At 42.6% G+C, this 21,743-nt stretch overlaps 2 protein-coding genes across 18 annotated transcripts in view; one reads left to right on the forward strand and one right to left on the reverse strand.

Moving 5' to 3' along the window:
- Positions 1 to 2,218, reverse strand: part of ERC1 (ELKS/RAB6-interacting/CAST family member 1) — a 399,699-nt gene extending 397,481 nt beyond the window's left edge. For 11 of the 15 annotated variants that reach the window (XR_010947412.1, XM_067756042.1, XM_067756040.1 and 8 more), the window contains exon 1: positions 2,103 to 2,218. The gene's annotated coding sequence lies outside the window, so the exon portion shown is untranslated. Of the gene's footprint in view, positions 1 to 1,668; positions 1,895 to 1,946; positions 2,079 to 2,102 lie in introns of those variants that run through there. The other 4 variants (XM_067756036.1, XM_067756034.1, XM_067756035.1 and 1 more) reach the window with 4 other exon arrangements.
- Positions 2,219 to 2,450: 232 nt separating this feature from the next.
- The window catches only part of RAD52 (RAD52 homolog, DNA repair protein), a 57,958-nt gene continuing 38,665 nt past the window's right edge, over positions 2,451 to 21,743 (forward strand). The window contains exons 1-2 of one of the 3 annotated variants that reach the window (XM_067756068.1): positions 2,451 to 2,849; positions 9,391 to 9,533. The gene's annotated coding sequence lies outside the window, so the exon portion shown is untranslated. The remainder of the gene's footprint in view (positions 2,850 to 9,390; positions 9,534 to 21,743) is intronic. The other 2 variants (XM_067756063.1, XM_067756067.1) reach the window with 2 other exon arrangements.

Raw genomic sequence — 21,743 nt, forward strand, 5'->3', positions numbered from 1 at the left:
GCAAGCCACATTTCTTGAAAAATAAAACATACCAGTTTTCTCAGTCTTAAGAAATTCTAAAGAGAAATAGAACACTTCTACCCTACATTTTCCCCAAATCATATGATTGCATTCCAACAAGAAGAATCACATCCCACTGTCAGCCATGGAAATGTCATTTTAGCACTATACAAAGTTTCACCGCTATTTTAGTTCACATTTGTCCCCATGTGTACCCCATTAAATCAAAGTATAATTTATAAGCCAAAACTAGATTATGTGAATTTTAATCTTTCCTTCTAAGTGACTAATCCAATATCAAAACTATTATTATACCAACTTATAATTTGACCTGTCGGAATACAATTAAATCTTTAGTTTATAATTACAAATTGGACCACACCCTTTCTCACTTAATAGCTATTATATCATCTGTTTCCTACAAATTTTGTCAAGCAGAAATATTTGCTAGAATAATCTGCTCATTAAGTAGGCATGTTAAAAAAAGGCACCTACTGACACTCACTCTGTATATTTCTCTCTCAGGTTATGGGAAAGCACTTCCCTGGCTAAGTTCCCAAATAAATTGAGTAAGCCTTTGGAAAGTCACTGCTTAAACTCCATTTCATGACGGTTTCCCTTCCTCCATAAATGAATTACTGAGAGTCATGCCTACTTCCATCCATTATATAACAAATGTCAATCTCAGGGCCTGTTTTCCGAGGAAGAAATAGCTTAAATGATATTAACTGATAGGTAAGGCCAGTGAATACTGTAATCTAATAGGGAGCAGGAATCCAGAAAAGAAGATTCTGATTCAATGTTCTAGGTTGTGAAACACTGAAGCGAAGAACGTTGAACATTGTTTACTCTTAGTAACATCTCCCTATACGACAAACACATGCCCCCCAAAATGTTACTAAAGAGCATTTTAAAAGCACCTGACTCCAAGAACGTTTCTGAGAAATTGAGGGACCTACCAAAAAAAAAAATTATTCCACTTCACTTTTAAAGTGTCTAATAAAGACATGTGCAATTGATAAATTTTAGAAATCTCCAATAATTAAGTGTTAATTAAGTGTAACTTTACAACAATTAAACACAAAATAGCTGTCAAGGTTTACTAACACATGAGTTATAAAGACAGTTGTGCTTCAAAACATTTAAGCATGTTTCGCATAATTAGCGCCAACAGAACTATTCAAATTGTTCATTGTATCCATCCAAAGCAGTCAACCAGAACCACGTGCGACTACTCCTCAGAAACGTGTCTTCCAAAGCAACCACCTGATCCTCAGGCCCTCTCTTAAGGGGCCAGGATAGAGCTCTGAAAACGAGGTGGCATAGAGATCGTTCAGGCACAGAAGAAAGACTGGAAGATAACGCCTTTAAGGAACTAAGTGTACTGGGACCTATTCCCCAATGTTGCTGCCAGAAGGAAGTTGTCTAACCCAAGATCTCGCTCTTCTTGAACGGTGTAGAACTCCAAACCCATCCACGCTCACACCCCGAGCCAAAAGCAGAGGGATTCTCCCCGCCCTCGACGCCCCACCCGCTCCGCCTGGAGGAAAAAAAGACCCCAAATCCTAAAGTAGAGGTGCGAGACCTAGTGCAATAGCTTCTCGAACTGCCTCAAAGGCAACATCCACAGCTCATCTTCCTTCTGGAAGCCAAGCCTCCATCTCCTACCTGACCACTTCATAGCAGGAAAAAAACCAGAATCCTCGTCTCTTTCAACGCTGTACATCAATACTCAAACCCCAGACCCAGCCGACCGCACCCCAGCCTCCCGGGGCTCCGCGAGACGTACACCTCCCCACCTCGCCCGCAACACCACGCCTCAGAAGCCGGGCGCCCGCAGCCGCCGCCGCCGCCCCCGATCTCGTCGGTGGGCTGGGTGGGGCCGCCCTCCCGGACGTCCCATCCCCCCCGCAGAGCGCGGAGGGGGAGGGGTCCCCGCGCCTCACCTACGGCTCCGCCCTCCCCGGGGGCGCGCTGCCGGGACCCAGCCAGGGCCGTGAGGAGGAGCGGGCGGAGGAGAGCCGAGGGGCCTAGCGCCAGCAACGGGCGGGAAGCTCCAGGCGCCGCCCGATCCCGAGCTGCCGCCACCGCGGCCGTCTCACCCTGCTCAGTGCTGCCGGTGCCGGTGCCGCTGCCGCTGCTGCCCGGGCGCCGTCGCCGCCCCCAACGCCGCCGCCACCACTACCACCGCCGCCGCCGCCGCCACCGCCGCCGCCGCCGCCGCCGCCACCGCCGCCACCACCACAGCCACAGCTCGGCCCGGGCGCCCGACGTCACCGCGCCCCGCCCCCTGCGCGATTTCCCCAGCCCCGCCCCTGGCTGACGTCAGCGCGAGCCCCGCCCCCGCCCGACCGCGCCCGGTCGGCGTCCCGCGGCGTCCCGCAGCCTCCCGGGAGCGCGACTCGGGCGCGCGCGGGCCTCGGGCGCTTTCCGGGGTCTGGCGGGCGGGGGCTCTGGGCTGCCGGCAGACGGAGGCGCACAAGCGCACACGGCAGCCGCGGGTCGGGCGGGTCTGTCTCCTCCCGCTTGCCGTAGGAGGCGGTGCGGCGCGGACAGTGGGCCGCCGCCTCCGCCGCTGCCTCAGGGGGCCAGTCACGCAGAACCCTGGGCTAGCCGCCCCGAGGACAGGTGGGCTTCCCGCACGGAGACCCTCGGGCTGCCCGCACGGCCCGGGAGACACCGCCAACGGCCTTTTCGCGGTTCGTCTCGGCGGCCGGGGAGGGAGGGCGGGGCGGACGGCCGTCCCAGTCCTCGCGGGCGGCAGCTGGCCCGGCGTCGGGCTCCCCAGTTTCTGGTACCGAAGCGCAGACGGTTTCCTTGTCGGAGCCACGCACCGTTAATGTAAGGCCGTAAGTAAGCTATCGTTGCACTAAGAAAGTAAGAGTGATTTGAATCGTGTTTTTTCCCGGCTGGCGATTGTTTTATCAGTAACTCTAAACGCCCCTGAGAGCAGCTGAGTCACCGCCAGCGTCCACACCCTCGTGGCCCCACTGTCACTTTCCCGTCCCTCGTCGGGGTTCTCGTCCCTTCATTCGTCATCGCATCCCCATCCCGCCCAGCGTCCCCCGGCCTGCTGTACAGTCGCCCCCTTCCGGAGGGTCCGTACGCGGCCGCCGCTGTCAGGACCGCTGCCGGGGGATGCTCGGTCCTGCCAAATGAAGCATCCTCAAGTGTTTCATTTTCTCGAGCACCCGACTTCACTCAGGAATAAACCAACTTCCTTTGACTGGTTCTCACGATCCTTCTTATCTGACTGCTGATCCGCTCGTCCTGCTGCTCCCCAGCGGTGTGGTGAGATGAAGGGAAAGCAAAGTGGACTCATCTTATCTTTCTAGTTTCCATTCTGCCAGTGTCTACGTGTGTGACCTTGGGAAAATCCCGTTACTCCTGGGTCCTGCTTTTTGTAACTGTAAAAGGGGGTGTGAACGAGATGTCTCAGATCTATCCCATCCCTGAAATGTGGGGATCTGAAGAGTGTGAGATGCTAAGCATTGTTATTCATGCACGGGAGTACTGTCAATATCACAGACACAGAAATTTTTTTGGTTTCTTTTTTGTCATTCCATTGTTCTTTTTTCTTATTTACTACTCTGCCCCACATATCTTTTTTTAAACCTACACTTAGGATTTTTTTTTTTTTAATTAAAGCTGGCTGAGTGCATGCATTCGTTGCCTCTTCTTCCTGGAACCCCATTAAAATGCTAAGAAAGGAATGAAAAATGATAGAAACCCGTACAAAACAGAAAATGGGAAGGGAGCCACCAAGAGATTTTTTTTTTCTAATTTTACACACAGAAAGTGGGTGAGGTCTGATTAAACAAAATGGAAGAAACCATAATGTGGAATAGGCGTGGGGGGGGGGTGCTGCAGCTGAAGAAGGAGGCCTACCTGCCAGAAGTGATTTAGAGAAGCTGAAATTTGGAGACACTGACAAGACAGAGCAAGAGTGAGAAGCAGGGCTGAAAACAAGGACACGAAATAAAGTTCTCTATGTAGAACAGCAGAACCCTCCCTATACCTCAGATACAATAGCTAGGAATTTATCCCAGGCTAAAAGTCAAGGTTTCTCATCATCTCTGGGGAGCATTTAATGACTAAGAGTAGAGCATTCTTTATTCTGACAATAGCCAGTTTCCTACCCACTCACCCTAGAGGGAAGTTGTGCAAGTTGGCAAGACCCTCCCAAGTTCTAAAGATGCGTCATCAGCATCCAACTACTCCATCTTAAATATGAATGGACAACCAGGGACTGTTAGGTGTTCAAGGGAAGTCTGTAACTTGGGGCTGGGGAAGGGAGGGAGAGGATAAGGAGAAAATGTGACCACAGAGGAAAAAGAAACTTCAGAGAACTTAAAAATATGCTCACAAACTTTTATTACAGGTATGAAACAAGGATAATGTACTCAGATAAGTAACAATCCAAGAACAAAAAGTAAGTCTTGAAATTAGAAATAGGAAATTGCCAAAATTATAAATTCACTGGAAGTGTTGAAAGGTAAAGTCCGTGCAATTTTAAGAAGAATAGAAGAAATACGCAAAGAGATGGAAATTGCAAGAGAAAATATAAGAAAAATAAAAAGTCTATCCAACGGGACTAATACCACAAGAGAAAGAGAAAAGAGAGTAAATAAAAGATGGAAAGTTACCCCAAAAATAATGGAACAAAATTTCCCAGAGCTGAAAATGTCCATTAGTGGAGAACAAAAACAACTTTGTGAAATGTTAAAACTCTAAAGATAAAGAGAAGATCCTGAATTTCCAAAGGAAAAATGTGACCCATAGGGACCTCCCTAGTGGTCCAGTGGTAAAGAATCTGCCTTCCAGTGCAGGGGACGCAGGTTCGATCCCTGGTCGGGGAACTAAGATCCCACATGCCGTGGAGCAACTAAGCCGGTGTGCCTCAGCTAGAGCCCACATGCCACAAACTACAGAGCCCACGCTCTGGAACCCATGCACCACAACTAGAGAGAGAGAACCTGCATGCCACAATTGGAGAGAAGCCCACACACCTAAAGGAAAGATCCCGAGTGCCGCACCTAAGACCCGACGCAGCCAAAAATAAATAAATAAATAATAATTTTTAAAAGTGACCCGTAAAAGAGTAAGACTCACACTGCGATTAGAATTCTTACCAGCAACACTAGATATGAGAAGATAACAATGACCTTCAAGTTTCTGAGGGAAATATTTCTTTAACTTCAAATTCTAAGAATTTTTTTATTAAGAAAAAAACTCTATTCCTAGCTGAATTATCATTAAGAGAGCAAAATGAAAACATTTTCAGATATGCAGAGACTCATAAACTCAAACTCCCACATAGGCTTTTTTTCAAAATTTAAAGATGAGATAGAAATGAGGTTTCTGACAGCATCACTATCCAGGATTCACTAGATCTAATTCAATAGTAAAGGGAAATCCTAAGAGCTAGGCTAGATTGGGATGGAAGGATAGGAGTTCTGGGAGAGGATTCAACTGAATAATTACTATGATAGAAAGCTTAGAAAATGCTGGTTTCTGATGTTCAACTTTTAGACCAAACCTGTTAATAAATTATAATCTTGCTGTAGTTGAAGCATAGTTTATACCAATGTTGACAACATAAAGGTAAAAATACAGCTGGCAGTTTAAGATGTAAACATAGGAAAGGTAGAGGTAAAGGGAAAAGCACTCAAGAGACGATGTGTATAGTTGGCAGAATAAGAAGCAGTTGCTAAAGTGTACTGTTAGAAGTAGGAAAAGTGACCAGTGGAGGAGCAAGGAATTATTAGGCTTACTGAGAGGATAGGAAGAAACAAGGTACAGGGTTTATAATTAAGCTAAATCGTCATCAAGAAATAATAGAAGACTTAATATCGTTAAAATAAGCAGTACTCCTCCATTTGTTCTGCACATTCTATGCAGTCCTATCAAAAATCCCAGCTGCCTTTTTTTTTTTTTTCCTAGAAATTGACAAGCAGATCCTAAAATTCACATGGCAATGCAAGGGACTCAGAATAGCCAAAAGAATCTTGAAAAAAAAAAAAAAAAAGTTGAAACACTCATTCTTCCTGCTTTCAAAACTGACTGCAAAACTACAATAATCAAGATAGTGTGTTGTACCAGAATAATGATAGACGTATATATCATGGAAAAGAATTGAGACTTCAGAAATAACCCACACATTTGTGGACAGTTGATTCACTGGGAAAATAGTCTTCTCAACAAAGGGTGCTGGAATAGTTGTATAACCACATGCAAAACAATGAAATTGGACCCCTACCTCACTTACGCAACAATTAATTAAAGGAACTTCCCTGGTGGCGCAGGGAATCCGCGCCAAGGGAAGGGACATGGGTTCGACCCATGGTCCAGGAAGATCCCACATGCCACAGAGCAACTAAGCCCGTGCACCACAACTATTGAGCCTGCACTCTAGAGCCCACGAGCCACAACTACTGATCCCGCGTGCCACAACTACTGAAGCCCATGTGCCTAGAGCCCATGCTCCACAACAAGAGAAGCCACCACATTGAGAAGCCCATACACCGCAACGAAGAGTACCCCCACTCACCTCAACTAGAGAAAGCCCACACGCAGCAGTGAAGACCCAACGCAGCCAAAATTAATTAATTAATTAAATTTTTAAAAACTTAATTCAAAATGGATCATAGACCTAAATATAAATGCTAAAACTATAATACTCTTAGAAAAAAACTGGTGTAAACCTTCATGACCTTTGATTAGGCAATAGTTTCTTAGCTATGAAACCAAAACCGTAAGTGACAAAATTTTAAAATTGGACTCCATCAAAATGGAATATAGAAAACTTTTGTATATTCAGCTTTAAAAAGTATGGTGAGCCTTGAAGACATTATACCAAATGAAATAAGCCAATCACAAAAGGACTGTATATTGTATGATTTCATTTATATGAGGTACTTAGAATAGTAAAATTCATAGAGACAGAAAGCAGAAGGGTGGTTGCCAGGGGTTGGGGGAAGGCAGATGGGCATTTGCAAGCCAACCAAACCTGCCAACACCTTGATATTGGATGTCCAGCCTCCAGAAATGTGTGAAATAAATTTCTGTTGTTTATGCTGCCCAGTCTGTGATATTTTGTTACGGCATCCTCACCAGACTAATACAGATTTTGGTACTGAGAAGTGGGGTACTACTGTAAGAAATACCTTAAAAATGTGGAAGGGGCTTTGGAAGTGGGTAATGAGTGGAGGCTGGAAGATATTTGAGGTGCATGTTAGGAAAAGCCTAGATTGCCTTGAAGAGAGACTCTTGGTAGAAATGTAAACGTTAAAAGGTGACTGTAGTGAGATCTCAGAAATGAGGCGCATGTTATTGGAAACTGGAGGAAAGGTGACCCTTATTATAAAGTGGCAAAGAACTTGGCCAAACTGTTTCCTAGTGTTCTGTGGAAGGTAGAAATTAAAAGTGATAAACTGTGATATTTAGCTGCAGAGATTTCTAAGCAAAGTGTTGGTGGTGCAGCCTGATTTCTTCTTACTGCTTAAAGTATACAGGAGGTGAGAGATAAATTAAAGGCGTTGTTAAGCAAAAAGGAACCAGAACCTAAAGATTTGGAAAATTCTTAGCCTATCTACAATATTGTAACTTGCAAGAAATATATACTGGTGAGCATTTTGTAATATGCTTAAATGTCAAATCACTATGTTGTACACCTGAAACTAACATGTACATATAATACAATACATCAACTATACTTCAATTAAAAAAAAAAGAAATATACATTTGGTCATTCATATGACCAAAATATATCTCATATTTGGTCTTCATCCAAGGTTCTTGACTCACAGCTCCCAAAACCCTTGGAATTTCCTGAGGGATAAGAGCAACGGGAACTTCTCTTGTCATAATGTTTGGTCTCTACTCCTCAGTTCCTGAAATCACTTTCAGAGTCATAAAGGTAAAATGGATGTCTTGTTATTTGTAACAAGCCCCCTTCTACCACAACAGGATTTATGTTAATGAGGTGACTTTTGGAAAGCCCTAAGTATGGGGACTTGTCAGCAAAGAAGCCAACCATGAATACAGGATTGGAACTTTCAGTCCCACCCCCTGACCTCCAGGGAGGGAAGAGAGGCTAGAGGTTGAATCAGTTGCCAATGACCAATGATTTGATCAATCACGTCTATGTAATGAAGACTCCACAACACTCAAAAGGACAAGGCTCAGAGAGCTTCTGGTTGGTGAATACCTGGATAAGTGGGGAGAGTGACACACCAGGAGAGGGCGTGGAAGCTCTGCGCCCTTTCCCCATACCTTGCCCTATGCGTCTGTTCCATCTGGCTCTTCCTTTTATAATATCCTTTGATAACAAACCAGTCATCCAGTATGTAAAAATGTTTCTCTGAGTTCTATGAGCCACTCTGGCAAATTAATCAAACCCAAGAAAGGGGTCATAAGAACCTTTGATTTATAGCCATCAGTCAGAAGTACAGTCCACAAGCTGGACTTGCAATTGGCATCCTGAGCTGGGAGAGATTGTTGGAACCTCCAGTTTGTGGCCGGTTGGTCAGAAGCACAGGTAACAACCTTGCTTGCATCTGGCATCCTGAGAGGGCAAGAGGGGTGTACAGCGGTCTTGTGGGACTGAGCATTTAACCTGCAGAACCTGATGCTGTCTCTGGGTAAATAGTGTCAAAATTGAGCTGAGGTGCAGGAGACCCAGCTGGTACCCAGAGACTTGCTCCTTGGTGGTGTTGGGAAACCACCCCAACTCCTCACATGTTGGAATTAGGTGTAGAACCCAATTACTATCCATATTACGATAAAAGAAGTATGTTCTGGAGAATACATCAAGGGTGTAGCTGGATAGTCATTTGATAAAGAGGTCATGGGTGCAACTCATGGATTTAATCAGTCATCTCATAAGTAACCAGGAATAGAAATAAGATTATACCAGTAGAAACACTGCCAGTTTGAACTAAGGGGCATAGAGACAACAAAATGGAGGAATACTGTCAGACTTCTGGGAGTCTACAGGATAGGACAATAGAGCTACCTGGCTGCCAATTCACATCACCCTTCAGGAAAAGCGAGAAATGACACCAAAAGTGATTCAGAGATCAACAGGGCTGCTACTCCAGCCACCAGCCCAGAGAGTACAGGTCTGGGGGGCAAGCTGTCTCCTTGGTTTCAGTGGAGCCTGCTACCAACCAGTGCCTCAGAAATAAAGCTGATGCCCAGGGCTGAGGGGCTGGAGCCACCACCCAGGGCCAAGGGGATGAGGTTGCCACCCCAGTGGGCCTGGAAGGCAGAGCATTGAGCCCAAAAGGATTACTCTTGAGCCTTAAAATCTAATGAAATTTGCCTTGCTGGGTTTTGTACTCGCTTTGGACCCATTTCCCTTTCTTCTTCCTGATTTCTCTCTTTCAGTATAGAATATCTCTCTATGCCTGTCTCACCAGTGTATTTTGGAACCACATAACTTGTCTGATGTTGCAGGCTCACAGCTGGCAAGGAATTTTGCCTTCGAGTGAATCATATCTCAAGTCTCAACCATACCTGATGATATTCAGGTGAGACTTTGCACTTAGAGTTGATGCTGGAATGGGTTAAGACTTTGGGATGGGGTGAATGTGTTTGCCTGTGAGAAGGACAAGAATTTTGGGTATCCAGAGGGCAGAATGTTTTGGACTGAGCTGCATTCTCCCAAAATTTATGTGTGGAAGCCCTAACCCACAATGTGACTATATTTGGAGACAGGGCTTTTAAAGAGCTGGTTACGGTTAAATGAGGTCATATACAGTCTGTGGTATTTTGTTATGGCAGCCCTAGTAGACTAATTCAGACACCACCAGGAAAGTGAGAAGACGATACACAGAATGGGAAAAAAATTTGCAACCACATATTTGATATTATATCCAGAATATGTAAATAATTCTTAAAACTCAACAATAAAAAGACAACCCATTAAAAAATGGGTACAGGATTTGAATAGATATTTCTCCAAAGAAGATATATAAATAGCCAATAAGTACATGAAAAGATGTTCACCATCATCAGTCATTAGGGAAATGCAAATTGAAACCACAGTGAGAAACCACACCCACTAGGATGGCCAGAATCAAAAAGAGTGTAACTGTTAGTGAGGACTTAGAGAAATCAGAACCCTCATACACACCTGGTGGAAATGTAAAATGGTGTAAGTGCCTGACAGTTCCTTGAAATGTTGAATATAGAGTTACCATAAGACCCAGCAATTCTACTCCTGGCTGTATACCTAAAAGAGTTTAAGATATCCACACAAAACCACAAACTTTTGTGTATGAATATTACAGCAGCATTATTCATAGTAGCTGGACAGTGGAAACCAAATCATGAATCAATTCAAAAAAAATAATAATTTTTAACAAATTGCTGACCTGCAAGAAAGTAAAAGAATTGCCCCCAAAGACTCAGTGGCTTATAAACTGCAAATATTTATTTTTAAGTTAGTTGGGATTTGACAGCTGGAGGGAGGGGCGGTCAGCTGCTGTGCTGTGCTCGAGGTACGAATCAGTTCCACACATCTCCCATTCAAGGAACCAGACTAAAGGAGCAGTAGTCACCTGGGTTGTATTTTCCTCATGATGGCAAACAAGCATACAAGAGGCTAAACCACAGAATCACTTGAAGCTTCTGCTCAAGTGTGTCATATGTCCTGTGTGCTCACACTTCATTAACCAAAGCAAGCCACGCAGCCAGGTCCAACATAATGGTGTGGGAAAGTATACTCCTTTCACGGAGTAGAGGAAAGGAAGAAAAAAGGGAAGGAAAAAGACATGCCTTTCCCTTTAAGAAAACTTCCTAAAAAATTGTGCACACCACTTCTTTTTATATCCCATGGTAAGAGCTTAGTTCATGGTCATTCCTTGCTGAAGGGCAAATTGGAAATATAGACTTTATTGTGGATGGTCATGTACCCAGTTAAAATTAAGAAGTTATATTACTAAAATAAGGAGAAAATGACTATTGAGAAAAGCTATCAACCTGCCACAAACTTCTAAAACAATTAACTGATATTTAAAAACTTAATAGGGACTGCCCTGGTGACGCAGTGGTTAAGAACCTGCCTGCCAATGCAGGGGGCACGGGTTCGAGCCCTGGTCCGGGAAGATCCCACATGCCGAGGAGCAACGAAGCCTGTGAGCCACAACTACTGAGCCCACGTGCCACAACTACTGAAGCCTGCGTGCCTAGAGCCTGTGTTCTGCAGCAAGAGAAGCCACCACAATGAAAAACCCGCGCACCGCAACAAAGAGTAGCCCCTGCTCACCGCAACTAGAGAAAACCCGTGCGCAGCAATGAAGACCCAACGCACCCAAAAATAAATAAATGAAATAAATAAATTTATAAATAAATGAAGACAGGGAGGATAGAAAAGGCAATCTCCTACTTTAAATCTACTTAGAGTCCCTTAAGGAGAATCTAGAGAAAGGAGGTAAGCATCTGTTCATATAATGGGTTCATATAATGGGTGAGGACTTTCCAAACCAATAAGAGACATAAATCTATAGAGCAGGAATCACTAAGAACAGGACTAAAAAGAAATCCAATCTAGATGCAGTGTAGCGAAACCGAGAACATAAAAGACAACACATCTTAAAGTCAGTTGCATTAGTTTCCCATGTCTGCTGTAACAAAGTGCCACAAACTGAATGGCTTAACATCACAGGAATTTATATAGTCTCATAGTTCTAGAGGCTGGAAGTCCAAGCTCCAGGTGTCAGCAGGGCCTTGGTCCTGTGAAGGGGAGGGGAGAACCCTTCCCTCCCCTCCCTAGTTTCTGGTGATTTGCGGCAATCCTTGGCATTCCTTAGCTTGCATCTGCAGCCCTTCAGTGCCTGCCTCCCCGTCACATGGCATTCCCCTTTTGAGCGTCTGTGTCTCTCTTCCTCTTCTGATAAGGCACCCAGTTATATTGGATTAAGGGCCCACCCTTCTCCAATACGGCCTTATCTTAACTAATGGTGTCCACAATGACGCTCTTTCAAAATAAGGTCACGTTCTTAGGCACTGGGGATTAGGGCTTTAACCTATCTTTCTGAGGAATACAATTCAACCCATAACATGAGACAAATAAATACCAGCTTACTTACAAAGGAACAGTAATTGGCTGACGACAAACCTATGAACACACAAGGGAAGCTGGAAGACAGAATAATCTCTCCAGGTGCTGAGAGACAATAACTGTCATCTCAGAATTGTGTACTCAGTAACACTAATTTATAAGATCAAGGACAAAATAAAGACATTTTCAAGTAAACAAAAGCGCATGGTTTATTACCAATTGATCTTCATTAAAGGAAAATCTAAATGATACTTCAAAGGAAAATAATCCTGCAGATGAGGATCCAGAGGCATACACAGCTGCAGTCTGTGCCACCAAAAGGGGTACAGGGGGACTTAAAAGGGCCAAAGCTAAAAACAGAATCTGACCACCAAGTGGGAAGCATGTCCACACTGATAGGAACCCAGTGTTTTTCTTCCCCCTGGGGGTCTCATGATCATTAACCATCTGTGTCGGCAAAAGGCAGTCTTCCAGCTTTCATATCAGATGGAGGCAAGGGTAAAAGTTGATGGGAAACTTACGTGACTTGGGTGCATTCCTGTGAGTGGGCTAACGCTCAGTCATGCAGAAAGGGGAGGGTAGGACTGCGGGCCTAAGACGGGGCTGACAAAATAGATTCAGTGAGGTTCAGCCACACAGCGTCACTGGGGACCATGACAAGAGCAGTTTATTCAGGTGGTTGAGTTGAAAGTTGATTAATTGGTTCAAGAGAGAATGGGATGGGTGGAAGTACAAGTTGTGAGTATTAGCAGTTCTTTAGAGAATTTCTGTTATAAACAGGAGTGGGGAAATATGAGGTCAACATTATTTTCCCATGTACCTTTCTCCTATTCCCAAATTCCACCTGACGTCATCCACTTCTGGTTTGGGATACTTGTACGTGGAGGCATACTGGCTGGTATAATAGTTTGGGATTCCCCCTTTATTACCTGTTTTATTTGCATAATGAGAAGATAACTAGACTTACGTATTAAGTGTTAAGTATCTCCTACAGCATTTTAACTCCAAAATTGCAGAGAGGAGTATGAGAATAGTTTTTTAATCATTATTTCACCATACACAATATTATCTAACTTTACCTCTTATATTTGAAGTTTTTTATACCTGATTAATGTCCATATTTATGTGAGGGTGAAAAAGAATTTACCACAGTAAGGTTTATAGTTATAGTTTTATGTCAAATTATATAACCACAAATACTAGAGGGCAGTCTAGCAGAGTCTCAGGCGCAAGGGCTCTGGAATCAGACTGCCTGGGTTCATATTCTGGCTTAACCTATCCAGGCCCTATTTCCTTATCTAAACTGGAGATAATAATTGTAAAGGTATTATAAGGATTAAATGGGGAAATACATGTAAAGTGCTTAAACTAGTAAACACTAAGTATATAGTAAGTCCTTGATAAAATTAACTAGTGTTATTACTAAGCAGTGAATCAACTGTCAGTAAGAGAAGACCTGACTTACAGTGGCTTAAATGAGAAGGGTTTGTTCTGCTCACACAGCAGGCACCCTGAAGATAGGTGGCTGCTAAAATTTGCTCATTTCTACAATGCCAGGGCTTGGCCTCACTTCAGTTCCCTTGGACTTTCCCTCACGATTACACCATCACCAATCACCACATTGTCAAACAAAGGCATTCAAAGGCAGAAAGCAGGAGGCAAGGAAACAGAATTTCTGCCCCTGCGCCTTTCTCTTTTTAGGGAGGAAACCACCACTCTGTGTGTTGTGTTGTGTTGTGTTCTTCAAGATTGTCTTAGTTTGAGAAAGCCCTCTGGCCAATAAATGGAGGTGCTGGCTTTTGGTGGTCAGGCAGTCCTAAGTGCACTGATGTGGTCCACGTGAGGGGCACGGATGGGCGAGGCACCAGCTTGCTGCTACAGCTGTCTAAAGGGCATCTGATGTGGTAAATATATACCTGGAATACTGCTCAGCCGTAAAAAAGATTGAAATAATGCCATTTCAGCAACATCGATGGACCGAGAGATTATCACACTAAGTGAAGTAAGTCAGACAGAGAAAGACAAATACTATATGATATCACTTATATGTGGAATCTAAAATATGACAAATGAATTTATCTACAGAACAGAAACAGACTCACAGACATAGAGAACAGACTTGTGGTTGTCAAGAGGGAGGGGTTGGGGGAGGGATGGATTGGGAGTTTGGGATTAGCAGATACACACTACTATATATAAAATAGGTAAACAACAAGGTCCAACTGTATAGCACAGGGAACTATATTCAATATCCTATAACAAACCATAATGGAAGAAAAAATTTTTTAATAAAGGGCATCTAAAATCTTACACATTGAAGAACACACTTCTAGGGCTTCCCTGGTGGCTCAGTGGTTGAGAATCTGCCTGCTAACGCAGGGGACACGGGTTTGAGCCCTGGTCTGGAAAGATCCCACATGCTGCGGAGCCTGTGCACAACAACTACTGAGCCTGTGCTCTAGAGCCCGCGAGCACAACTACTGAGCCCACGTGCCTAGAGCCCAAGCTCTGCAACAAGAGAAGCCACCGCAATGAGAAGTCCGCGCCCGGCAAGGAAGAGTAGCCTCCACTCGCCGCAACTAGAGAAAGCCTGCACAGCAACGAAGACCCAACGCAACAAAAATAAATAAATAAATTTATTTTTTTTTTAAAAAAAAAAGAACACACTTCTAATTTCTACCCCCAAACCTGCTCTTCCCACATGTTCCCCATCTCAGTAGGTGGCAACTCCATCCATCCTGTTACTCAGACCAAATGCTGGAGTCCTTAATTCCTCTGTCTTACACATCACATTCAGTTACACTGTAGTTAATTAATCCTGTCAGATCTACCTTCAGATTCTGTCCAGAATCCAACCACTTTCATCACCCCTGTCATCACCATGCTGACCCAACCCACCATCGTTTCTTGCCTGTATTATTTCAGTAGTTTCCTGACCGCTCTCCGCTTTCTCCCCCACCATCCTTTTAAAAGCTAGATCATAATTATGTCACCTTCTTGCTCAAAACCCTCCAGTCTCAGAGTAAAACCCAGTTTCTTCTCATGGCCTGTAACCCCTCTAAGAGATTTGGTCCTCTCCGACTCTGCCCTTGCCTGCTACTTGCCCTCTAGCTCAGGCTGCCCCAGCTGCACTGACCTACTTGCTGTTCTTTAGTCATGCCATGCCACCTCAAGACCCTTCTGATGGGCACAGTCTTCTGCCACAGAGCTTCCAGGCTTGATTCCTCACTTCCTTCAAGTCCCCGATGTCACCACCCTGAAGTCATCCCTGCCCCTCTCCGTACTCCCTGCCCCCTCACTGTTTTAGTTTTCTCCATCTAACATGCTATATATGTGTATTTATATATATGGATGTACTATGCTTCTTTATTTATTTTCTGTCTCCCCTCAGAAATGTAAGTCCTGTGAGGGAAGGGACTTTCTTTTTTTCCCTGTTTTACCCCTAGTGCTTGGAACCTATTAGACACTTGGGGGAAAAAATGCTGAATGAGTAAATGAATGAGCGAACAATATTATTTTAAAAAAAAAAAAGCTAACTGCCTGATGACCAGACTGCAGCCGTGACACAAACTGCTCCATCTTTTTTTTTAACAGAAACCATTTTATTTATGTATTTATTTATTTTATTTATTTTTGGCTGCGTTGGGTTTTAGTTGCAGCATGCGGGATCTTTCTTTGCAGCGCATGGGCTTCTCTCTAGTTGTGGCACACGGGTTCCAGAGTGCGCGGCTTCAGTAGTTGCGGCATGCAGAGTTAGTTGCCCTGCTGCGTGTGGGATCTTAGTTCCCCGACCAGGGATCGAACCCATGTCCCCTCCATTGGAAGGTGGATTCTTAACCACGGGACCACCAGGGAAGTCCCAGCAAACAATATTGAACATTCAAGTTGCTTCAAGCTTTGTGTGTACAAGGCTTTGTGCATTTTCTTTCCGTGTTTTATGATTAATGAATAATGAATAATATTATTATGAATAATAATGAATAATTCTCAAAATGAGATTATGGAATAGGAAGGTAAAGGCATTTTTTGGCTTTTAATAAAAATAATCAAATTGTTTTCCAAAATATTTAAACCAGTTATGTAGAGGGCACCAGTTATATGATGGTCCTGCTAGGCATTCTACGTTTAAACTTTTCCATAAATTTTATAGGAAAGACTAGAAAATTTGATTATTTTTCCATATTTATTTATAACCATCAATAGTACTGTTACTTTTTTCTTTTCAGTTTTATTGAGATATAATTGACATACAGCACTGTATAAGTTTAAAGTGTACAGCATAATGATTTGACTTACATACATCGTGAAATGATTATCACAATAAGTTTAGTGAACATCCATCACCATATGTAGATACAAAAATTAAAGAAAAAGAAAATTTTTTTCCTTTTGATGAGAACATCAATGTATTTTTAAATAAATTAATTAATGTAATATAAATATTACTTTAAAAAATTAAAATCTCACCCACAGGCTTTCTCAGGTTCTTTCACCTTTTTGGTTCTGACCTATCCTTAGCTGACCTTAATTAAAGGTGAACTTAGTAACCTACTTTAGACAATGCTTCCTATGTTCCTCCACTAAGTGTCATACCAGCCTCACAAGTTCTGGATTCTAAGTCCTGTTTATTAGCTTTTATCGTGGTTATAGATTCTCATGCTGGAGGGAAAGGCTGTTTTCTCTGCCTCCATGACTATATGCCCTTTTTAAAAATACCATGCCTCTGCCCGCAATACGTTCTTTATCCTCTAATAATATGAACACAAGTATAGCTTATATATGCACACTTGAGTATACTTTATACAGCTGTAAATATTTACATAGAATGAGAGTAGTTATATATAATCACACATGTATTTTTTGTGTTTCACGATCTCAGCAAGGGATGTACCTGGCTTTGGTTATCAATGAGAAATGTAGCTAATAGAACATTCAAATTACTCTGATACCCCATCCAAAATAACTCAGTTGTTAGTTCACTTTCTTCAGATACCACCTTGTCTCATGAGCCACCTACTCCCAGATGTTATTCTAAATTACCATTTGCAGTCACTTCTCACAATGCCCACTCCCAGCTGCCTTTCTAATTCAACATTTCACAGTTCCTGCTTTGTTGCTGTTCTTTCTAGTTGTCATTTTAATCTGAGAGCTAATTATCTTTGTCAACCACCATTCCTCATAGGCCAAACTTTCAAACTGCAAGGCTTTCAGGAAGTCATTTGGTTAAATATTCCCTCATTTTTGGTTACAAATGCCTTGCTTTTTATTTTAAACTATGGAAAGCTTCATGACTGTATTAGATTGTGCTAAATAAGAATCCAGTGACCACACTAATCAGCAAAATGATTGTGACTCTGGAAACCAAGACTCAATTGCAGTTATATCACTGGAAGTGTAGGTGGGATGTATGAAGACCTTTCTCAGTGCTCACTGATGTGACATTTAAGTCAATAGAATGGAGGTAACAGTTCCTAAATTATCATCTATAGACAGATAGATAGATAGATAGTTAGATATTGTGCCTAATAAACCTTTCTACATAGTTTCTTCATTTTGCCCCTTCTAGATTTTGTACTTCACACTTAATATTGTAAAAACGTACTTCTTGTTTGCATTCCTGTAATGCAAATAACATGTTCAGTTGTGAATATATATAAGTGAATATTTTCATGTTTTATCTAACATTTGACATACATAATTCAATTAGCACAATCCCACCAAATTCTCATTTAAATAAAATTATTGACAATTTTACTTTTTTTTTTTTTTTGCTGTACACGGGCCTCTCACTGTTGTGGACTCTCCCGTTGCGGAGCACAGGCTCCGGACACGCAGGCTCAGCGGCCATGGCTCACGGGCCCAGCCGCTCCGCGGCATGTGGGATCTTCCCGGACCGGGGCACGAACCTGTGTCCCCTGCATCGGCAGGCGGACTCTCAACCACTGCGCCACCAGGGAAGCCCGACCATTTTACTTTTGGTATGAATCAATTCTCATTGTTGGAATGTTAAATGATTCTTTGGTGTTCCTGGGATGCAAAAAAAAAAAAAAAAAAACCCAAAAAAACCCCTAAAAGCATGTATTTTTTTTCCTACAAAACTCACTAATTCTTCATTTGTTCAACAACTATTTATTGAATTTCTGCTGTGTGCAAAGTATAGTTCATGATAGTGAGGATATAGTGGACAAACTCTCTGCCCCTACTGAGCTTGTATCCCTATAGGGGTACTATATTACTAGTATTACTAGTATATTACCAGTATTTACTATTAAGATAGTTATACTATAACTATATTACAAAGCTATAGTAATCAAAACAGTATGGTATTGGCTTTAAGACAGGCACATAGACCAATGGAACAGAATTTGGAGCCCAGAAATAAACATATACAGTCAACTAATATTTGACTAGGGAGCCAAGAATACTCAACAGGGAAAAGATAGTTTCTTCAATAAACAGTGCCGGAAAAACTGGATATTCACATGCAAATAAATGAAACTGTATCCCTATCTTACACCACTCACAAAAATTAACTCAGAGTGGATTAAAGACTTAAATGTAAGACCAGAAACAGGAAAACTCATAGAAGAAAATGTAGGGTAAAAGCTTCTTGACGTTGGTCTTGGCAACAATTTTTTGAAACACAAGCAACAAAGCAAAAATCAATAAGTGGGACTATAGGGCTTCCCTGGTGGCGCAGTGGTTGAGAGTCCACCTGCCGATGCAGGGGACACAGGTTCGTGCCCCGGTCCAGGAGGATCCTACATGCTGCGGAGAGGCCCACGTACCACAAAAAAATAAAAAATAAAAAAATAAGTGGGACTATAACTGGGAGCTCCCTGGCAGTCCAGTGGTTAGAACTCAGTGTTTTCACTGCCATGGCCCGGGTTCAATCCCTGGTCAGGGAACTAAGATCCCACAAGCTGCGTGGCATGTAAAAAAAAAAAAAAAAATCAGTGGGACTATGACAAACTAAAAAGCTCTGAACAACAAAAGAAACAATCCAAAAAATGAAAAGACAACCTATAGAATGGGAGAAAATATTTGCAAACCACATATCTGGTAAGGGCACTAATATCCAAAATATATCAGGAACTCCTACAGCTCAATAGGAAAAAAACAATCTGATTAAAAATTAGAGAAAGGAGCTAAATAGACATTTTTCTAAAGAAGACATACAAATGGCCAACAGGTACATGAAAAGATGTTCATCAGGGAACTGTAATTCAAAGCCACGAGATATTGCCTTACAACTGTTAGAATAGATATTATCAAGAAGACAAGAAATAACACAGCTGGCAAGGATGTGGAGAATGTAAATTGCTACAGCCACTATGGAAAAAAATTAAAAATAGAACTACTATATGATCCAGCAATTCCACTTCTAGGTATTTATCCAAAGGAAACAAAAACACTAACTTGAAAAGATATCTGCACCCCCATGTTCATCGCAGCATTATTTACAATAACCAAGATTTGGAAGCAACCTAAGTGTCCATGGACGGATAAATGGATAAAGAAGATGTGGTACATATATACACAATGGTATATTACTCAGCCATAAAAAATTAATGAAACCTTGCCATTTGTGGCAACATAGATGGACCTTGAGGGCATTATGCTAAGTGAAATAAGTCAGGCAGAGAAAGAGAAATACTGTATGATCTCACTTACATGTAGAATCTAACAAAACCCTCAAACTCATGGAAACAGAGAGTAGATTGGTGGTTAGGGAGTGGGGGTGGGGAAGGAAGTCTGAAAATGGTCAAAGGGTACCAACTTCTAGTAGTAAGATGAATAAGTTCTGGGGATGTACGTACAGCATGGCGGCTGGTTAATACTGCATTGTATACTTCAAGTTGCTAAGAGAGTACATACTAAAAATTTTCACCACACACAAACACACAAAGGTAACAATGTGAGGTGATGGATGGGTTAACTAACCTTTTTCTGGTAATCATTTCACAGTACATATGTATATCAAATCATCATATTATACACCTTAAACTTACATAATGTAATAAAGGAAAAAAAAGAAAAATGTGTAAATATATATTGGTCTCTGTCCCTGCTTCCCGGCACAGAGCTCCTAAAACTCTTGTATCTTCCTAAATGATAAGAGTGCTAAGAGCATCTTTTGTTCTAACATTTGGTCGTTGACCCTGGTTCGGTGACACAGAGCTTTAGGAATCCTTTGACATTTCCTGCATGATAGGAGTGTCTTTTGTTCTAATGAGGTGACTCTGGGTGGGCTTCTAAATAACTTCAGGAGGGGGGCAGGGGAGGTGCTGGTCACCAGAAAGACCAAGCCATGATTAGAAGGTTGGAACATTTAGACCACACCCCCCCCCCATCCTCTGAGAAGGCGAGAGGGGCTGGAGACTGAGCTAATGATCGATCATGCCTATGTGATGAAGTCTCCATAAAAATCCCAAAATTGGGGTTTGGAGAGCTTATGCTTGGTGAACATATCCATGTATTGGGAGGGTGGCACACCCCAACTCCATGGGGACAGAAGCTCCTGCGCTTGGGACCCTCCCGACCCACTTCCTACATATCTTCTCATCTGGCTATTCATCTTGTATCCTTTATCATATCCTTTGTTACATAATAAACTGGTCGACCTAAGTAAGTGTTTCCCTGAGTTTTGTGACCTCTTCTAGCAAATGATCAAGTCCAAAAAGGCCAGTAGGGGGAACCTCTGATTTGTAGACAACTCAGACAGAATTGGTGGATAGCTTGGGGACCTATTATTTGCAAATGGCGTTTGAAGTGAGGGGCAGTCTTGTGCGAGTGAACCCTTAACCCGTGGAGTCTGCCTATCTCCAGTTAGTGTCAGAACTGAATGGCGTTGTAGGACGCCCAGCTGGTGTTGTAGAGAATTGCATATGTGCAAAACCCACACATTTGGTGTTGGAAGAGTGAGTGTGTCAATATTATGAGAGTAAAGGAGAAATACACAGGAGGAAGAGGGTAGTTTTTCCCTTATAGCTTCTCACTCATTTCATTTCGTTCTTTGCAAAGTCACCTCATCCGAGACGCCTTCCCCAAATCATCCCTCCATCTAAACAGCGCCGCCGTTCTCATCATGCTAGCTTCTGCCTCAGTCTTCGTCGTAGCCCTTCCTTCTACCAGCCATACCGTATAGTTGTTTGCTTGCTCACCCTTTCTCTGCCTTCTAGGATACAAGCTCCATGGGATCCTGGACTTTGTTCTTTGCTCCCTCCTCAGTGCCTGCATTGGTGTCTTTCACACAGGAATGGCTTAATACATATTTATTTGATGAAAGATGAATAAATGAATGAATGAGAAATACTAACCATTTACTATACTATGGGAACCCTTAACTGGTAAAATATTTTGAAGTGACATGTTATACAGCACTCTACACAAAACAGAGGAAAGCCACGTATCTCACATGGAAGCTTAAGACCATTTTAACAACATAAATGAACACTTTCCTTTTAAAAAATTGTTCTTCTGTGCCCAGCAAAGGAAAACCATCAACAAAATGAAAAGACAACATGTGGAATGGGAGAAAATATTGGCAAATGATGTGACTGACAAGGGGTTAATATCCAAAATATACAAACAGCTCATATAACTCAATATCGAAAAAATAAACAACCCAATCAAAAAAATGGGCAGAAGAGCTAAATAGACATTTTTGCAAAGA

The sequence above is a fragment of the Pseudorca crassidens genome, chromosome 11, assembly GCF_039906515.1.
Source record: "Pseudorca crassidens isolate mPseCra1 chromosome 11, mPseCra1.hap1, whole genome shotgun sequence".
NCBI classification, from domain to species: Eukaryota; Metazoa; Chordata; class Mammalia; order Artiodactyla; family Delphinidae; genus Pseudorca; species Pseudorca crassidens.